Here is a 6,854-nt window from a genome sequence, read left to right as displayed (position 1 = left end):
GTCAGAAGCATCCTCTCCAGCCTCCACAAATGATTATTTGTTGCTACCCTGGGGACTCAGATGATGTGACTAATACAGGGTCCTGGTCTTGAGGACGTTGCAGCCTGGTCCAGTTCAGTCCACTAGCAGACTTTCGCAGCCAGGATCAGGGGATCAGAGGAGGGAGGAGTGACAAAGGGCCAGGCAGCTGAAGGAGACTCGGTGGAGAGAGCTTGGCTGCAACCTGGAGGACGGACAGGATTCAGGCAGAGGGAGGGGAGCACTGTAATCCCCTGTCTGCCTGAACAGAGGTTTCCCTGGCATCAGACGCGCTACTGCCAGGACACATTCCAGAACGCCAGGGATTGAACTCCGACCCTGAGCTAGGTGCCGTGAGAGCCCACGTAAGTGCAGTGGTGCACCTGTTGACCACTCAAGACCCATGTCATCTGCAGAGAGGAGCCATCACGTGTTGTGGAGGAAGGCCCTCTCTGTTATCTCAGGAGTCGGCAGCTCCTGCAACTACTGGGCTTCCACTCTTTCCTGCTGAAGATGCTCTAGGTAGGTCAGGATGTCTGAAAATGTGGCTCAGAGATACGCATAAAACTCCATGAAAAATGTTTTGGTGGCCCAATAATTTTGAAAAATACCAAAAGTTGCATATCCCTCTTGGAAAGTTGCAATTCACATTAGCATATTAAAGGCTCTGAGAAGTCCCACAGTAAAGAAATCGGGTTAATTTTGTTTAATTCAGCATTTCCCAGCTATGGATATAGACCGGCAATCATTTTTTGTTTTTTATACTCCCAAACCCAGAATTGAACACATGCCTCATTCCACTGCATATGTCATCAAGATTCTGTTGCAAAAGCTTTGGTGGCTTTAACTAACCTGGACAATCATTTGGTGCAATAGGACATGCACTTTACCTACAATAACATAGCTATACAGGAAGATGATGCTGGATTGTCCCACTCAGTCCTGCCTTGAGAAGCAGGAAAGAGAAGCCCCTCACTGGGCCCTGTGCTCTAGAGAACACAGTATATCACAGACACGAGTGCTTGCTGATGACCACCTGGGCATCTCTGTTGCTCAGGATCCAGTGCTCAGCATGAGTACAGCACAACCTGTTACCCTAGACATCCACTCTTAGGACTCATAGTGTTCGAGCCCCAGGGAAATGCTTCTCCACACCTTATGTCCTCACAAGACGACTGCATCCAGATGCACAGAAAGTCTGTGGCAGTGCCTTAGAGCGCAGGTAAGACTTGATCTGCCAGCTGCTCGGATAAAAGAAAAAGACAAGGGCGCCTGGGTGGCTCAGTTGGTTAAGCGATTGCCTTCGGCTCAGGTCATGATCCTGGAGTCCCAGGATCGAGTCCCGCATCGGGCTCCCTGCTCGGCAGGGAGTCTGCTTCTCCCTCTGACCCTCCTCCCTCTCATGCTCTCTGTCTCTCATTCTCTCTCTCTCAAATAAATAAATAAAATCTTAAAAAAAAAAAAGAAAAAGACAAATGTTTCCTCTTGCCCTCCATGTGTGGTTCTAAAAGTGCTTAAAAAAATTAGCATAGAATTCACAGTGACTGCATTTCGTGACTTCAGGGACATTTGAAAGTAGGAAACCATCTGTACGCACTACTTCTTCTATATGTAGATCTAGATGTATCATGCTTGAAACGTGACACAAATTCTTTACACTTGGCAAGTCGGTTGGTCATTGAAAGCTGATGTTGCAATCATTTTTATTTTTATAAAAATATTTAATGTCTTAAATTTTCAAAAATTAAATCAACAAATAAATAAATTTCATTAAATAAATAAATAAATTTGATTTTTAAATTTGGTATGTGTCCGTTGTAACTTTGATTTTCTTTTAATCTTTTCTTTAAAATTATACATTCTCTCTCAAATAAATAAATAAAATCTTTAAAAAAATAAAGTAAAATAAAATTATACATTTATTTATTTATTTGAGAGAGAGAGAGTGCGTGAGTAGGGGGAAGGGGCAGAAGGAGAGGGAGAAAGAGAATCTCAAGTAGACTCCACACTGAGCAAGGAGCCTGACATGGGGCTCCATCTCACAGCCCTGTGATCATGGCCTGAGCTGAAACCAACAGTCGGACACTTGGAACCAAGTGAGCCACCCAGAGCCCCCTATCTTTTAATCTTAATAGATAATTTTGAGTATTTAAAATTTTTTCGAAAGTTTTTATTTTTTAAGCAATCTCCACACCTAATGTGGGGCTAGAACCCACAACCCTGAGATCAAGAGTCACATGCTCTACTGACTAAGCCAGCCAGATGCCCCAACTTTGAGTGTTTTGGAAGAAAAATAATTTCTAAAAACATAAAAAATAATTTTAAGCATTTTTTACATTTGCCTCAATTTACCCTTGAGTTAAATTTTGTGCACTTTGAACACACTCATCTTTTTTTATTATTTTTTTAAAGATTTTATTTATTTATTTGAGAGAGAGAGAACGAGAGAGAGAGAGAGAGAGAGAGAGAGAGAGAGCACATGAGAGGGGGGAGGGTCAGAGGGAGAAGCAGACTCCCTGCCGAACAGGGAGCCCGATGCGGGACTCGATCCAGGGACTCCAGGATCATGACCTGAGCCGAAGGCAGTCGCTTAACCAACTGAGCCACCCAGGCGCCCTCATCTTTTTTTTTTTAAAGATTGTATTTATTTATTTGACAGAGAGAGACACAGCAAGAGAGGGAACACAAGCAGAGGGAGTGGGAGAGGGAGAAGCAGGCTTCCTGCTGAGCAGGGAGCCCGATGCGGGGCTCGATCCCAGGACCCTGGGATCATGACCTGAGCCGAAGGCAGACGCTTAATGACTGAGCCACCCAGGCACCCCCACACTCATCTTTTTTAATTCCTCAAATTATTACTACTCGGTGTGCTGGTCCGCAAATCCGTAAGGAGCATGCATCAAAATGTAATCAACACAATGCTTTCTTCATCGAGAAAGTCTTGCCATGAAAAAGTGTCAGCTCAACTAAATCAGTGTGCTTCAGGATGTACATGGTTTTGATTCTAATACAAGCTCCTTACCTCAATGCAAACTAGTAGCAGACAGCTTGCAGACCAAACCTTGGGGCGTACTTTGGATTAAGGGTTGGCAAAATTTTTGTAAAGGACCAGATAGTAAATATTTTAGGTTTTGTGAGCCACTGAAGTCTTTTCTTCTTTTTTTAATATATAACTCTATAAAATGTAAAAATGGGGACGCCTGGGTGGCTCAGTTGGTGAAGCATCTGACTCTTGATTTCGGCTCAGGTCATGATCTCAGGGTCATGATATCGAACCCCGCATCAGGCTCCATGCTCAGCGTGGAGTCTGCTTGGGATTCTCTCTCTCCCTTTCCCTCTGCCCCTCTCCCCTGCTCGCATGCGCTCTCTCTCTGAAATAAATAAAATTATTCTCTTAAAAAATAAGAATAAAATAAAATGTAAAAATGATTCTGAGCCTGTGGGGGTAAAACCAAGCCATAGGTTGCCTTTGGTCCATGGGATATAGTTTATTGGCAGATTAATATTGTCATTGGCAAAAAACCAAAAAACCAAAAACAAACAAAAAACCCCACAAAAAACAAAAAGCAACCCCAAACTGTCATTGGCTACAAAATTACGTGAAAAATCTTGATTATAAAAGCATGATTAGTGATTTTGCTGAAACAAAAGCAAGAAAATTAAATTATACAGAATAAATATATGATAAATTATGAATTATATTCATCATCTATCCATATATTTTTTTCTTATCCAAATGTCACCGATCATCAACTAAACAACCAGACATGCACAATGATTGTTAAATTCCATTGCTTTGGTATGTTGTCAACTTTTAGTCATATGGAAAACCACAGCTTGATAATATTTTTGATTTTGCCATTATAAAGATATATTTGTCAAGGTAGGAGGATAAAGCATGTATTATAACAGTTTGCTGACTTTAGGTATCATAGCTTTTAAATATTGAAATATTTTGAAATAATTAAGATATAGATAAAATATTTAAATATTTAGACAGATATTCGATTTGTCCCAGGCCTGGTTCCACATAAATGTTGGCCTTCCTGATTAAATATTGTGTTCGTGATCCAGGAGGATACAGTTGTGTACTTTCATGGCCATTAAACCATTCTCCAACGTCCCCCCAGTGGGGACCATTTTGACATGCTTATCATCAGTATGTTCCAGACACATTTTCCCAAGATCTGGAACCTTCTACTCCAGCAGGGAGGAGTAGTTACAATGGAGCTCTTGTAGGGTGTTTGCCTAAACTGGGAGCCAATTCTGCAGGCTGGTCAACTACCCAGAGAGTGTGGAACCCTACTCCTTGGTGAAAATGTATCGGACCAGGAAAGCCAGGCTCCTGCGCCAGCGACCAATCAGATTGTCTTAGAATTTGAATTGAGTCTGCAAAGCAAAGCTCTGTGGATGGCTGGACTCCAGATGTCACACTCAGGAGCTACAGATGTGCCCCCTTACACCGAGCAGACTGAAAAGCTGAGAAGGCCAGCCTTCGGCCAGGGGAAAAAAAAAAAAAAAAAAAAGCAACCTACGCACAAAGAGGAGCTGAAACAAGAGCCTCCTGACAGCCTTCTGGTTCTTTCCTGAGGTCTGGCTACAGTCCTGCCCTGGGATTTTGTGAAACACTATACCCTTATACTTCTTCCTTTTTGCTTAACCTAATTTGAGTTGGCCCCTGTTACTTCTAACCACAGTGTCCTGAATAATACAACCATTCTGTGTGTCTGCCTGTTTTCAAAACAGAAAAGCGTAACTAAAAAGTTTTCTCCTTGGGTGGTTTGGAAGAAAAATCAGGTCACAGACAGTAACAGCCTTGCATTTCAGACATAACCAAGCAGCCCGGACCAGACCGATAACAGAGGTTTCCTTCCAGGGCACTGCAGGACAGTGAAGTATCCCTTGCAGGGAAGTGACAGTGAAGGACAAGGAAGGCAGTGAAATCATCCTTTCTAAGACTTCGGCTAAACCCCGATTCCAGGACAAGTTGGTGCAAATCATCGTGTGGGCCTCCAGGGGGAGCTCGAGCCTGCTCTGTCTCCCCCTCTCCCCGCCCATTCCACACCCCCTGCTCAGGAAAGGAAAACTGCTGCTATGACTTTCAGCAAAGAGGAATCTGTTGGCCACCAGCCATGTGTGGGTGTGTCCGTTTCACGTGGCCGAAGTGGAAATGGGATTGGGATCCGCTTTCTTCTGAATACTCTCTCCTCCACCCGGGAAGTTTCCCCCCTAACTGTTTTTTATTTATTTATTTTTAGGATTGATTTATGTATTTGAGAGAGAGAGAGAGTTTGAGTGGTGGAGAAGGGCAGAGGGAGATGGAGAAAGAAACTCAAGCAGACTCTGTGCTGAGCGCAGAGCCGAACGCGGGGTTCGATCTCCCGACCCTGAGATCACGACCTGAGCTGAAAACAAGAGTTGGAGGCTTAACCAACTGTGCCACCCAGGTGCCCCTTTTTTTGACTTTTAATAGACCAAAAATATGTATAAGCCACTATGAAAAGGTTATCTATTAGAATGCTTTTACCTACAAAAGTACCAGAAACTTGACCCAAGTTTAAACTTGTCTTAAACGGTCTCAGGTGGGGTAAAGAGGCGGGGCAGACCACAGGTGTGCTATGATCAGGAGGAAGATCAGGGATTCCAAGCCTAGCAGTAGAGGGGGTGCCTTGCTCAGCCCATCTGGCAGTTCCAGGTTCTTCTGTCAAGGAGGGGTCCCCTTGTCCATTATCGTCCATATCCCCATCTGAGTGGTCCTCGGGCAGGGTGACCCTTCTGTGGCCTGTCAAAGCTTTAACTGCCCACTTCCTGCCCGGGGATGGCCGTAGGCGTAAAACTAACTGGCAGTTATCAGTAAGATTTTTAAGGAAATTGAATTGCTAATGAAATCTTATTAGAGGTTTCTAAAACTTAAGAGGTTTTCTGTCATTTCCAGTCAATTCCAGACATCTTGTCTAGACATGGTCTTTGAGACTGGGAAACCTGTTCTGGTAACCACAGGACTCTATGCCTCTTTTACCCTCTGGCACTCAGTTAAATGGCTTCTGCCTTGAGGCTATTTGAAATCTTCCTCCGAGGGACAGAGAGACTATAGTCTGCTCTTTGCTCCCAGGTTTCTCCTCTTTGTGAGCAGAAAATGATGAAAACATTGTAATGTAAATAGGCTGGTCTTTTGCTTAACCTGGTCTCCAGCTAAGTCTCCTGTCTCCGTTGGTGCTTTCTCTTGGGGTAGAGAATTCAGCTTTTCTGGACCTGCAAGGCTCCAAATTATAGGACTTCCAGGAAACTTGGATTGCAAGCCACTCTTAAAGAAACCATATTACACCTGCTTTAAAACAGGGCACCTTCAGCCTGAAACTTGTCTTCCTTATGGGACCATCCTAAAGACGAATAACTAATACATGCTAACACGCTCATTTTTCCTACCAGTTCCCATTCTTGATATTCTAGAGTCTTGATAGGCACATAGTCTGTGTTCTGGACACCAGCAAGTTTCAGGATCACCAGTTTCCCAGTTGGTCGCTGTCTCTACCCCATCTCTTCCGCTGAACCGTACATCGAATGACCTTCACAGAGGATTCATACCTGAATGCAGCTCTTCTTTTTCTTAATCCTTTGCCTGGATGCTCCAGCGGGCCTTATGCCCTTCAGCCTTCCGGCTCTGGCTTCATACAAGTCTCCCTTATAAAAATCTATGTCTCTTATCCTACTTGAAATTTTACCAAGCGATTATCAAAGTTTTAATTATGTAACTGAATAATCTGTCCCTCTCCTATCCTGTGTGCTTGGCAAAGGATCCCAGCTCTCTGCATGCAAGGGATGCCTGGGATTAAGCCCCG

The sequence above is a fragment of the Neomonachus schauinslandi genome, chromosome 15 (assembly GCF_002201575.2).
Source record: "Neomonachus schauinslandi chromosome 15, ASM220157v2, whole genome shotgun sequence".
Classification (NCBI taxonomy): Eukaryota; Metazoa; Chordata; class Mammalia; order Carnivora; family Phocidae; genus Neomonachus; species Neomonachus schauinslandi.
This window is presented reverse-complemented; position numbering follows the sequence as displayed.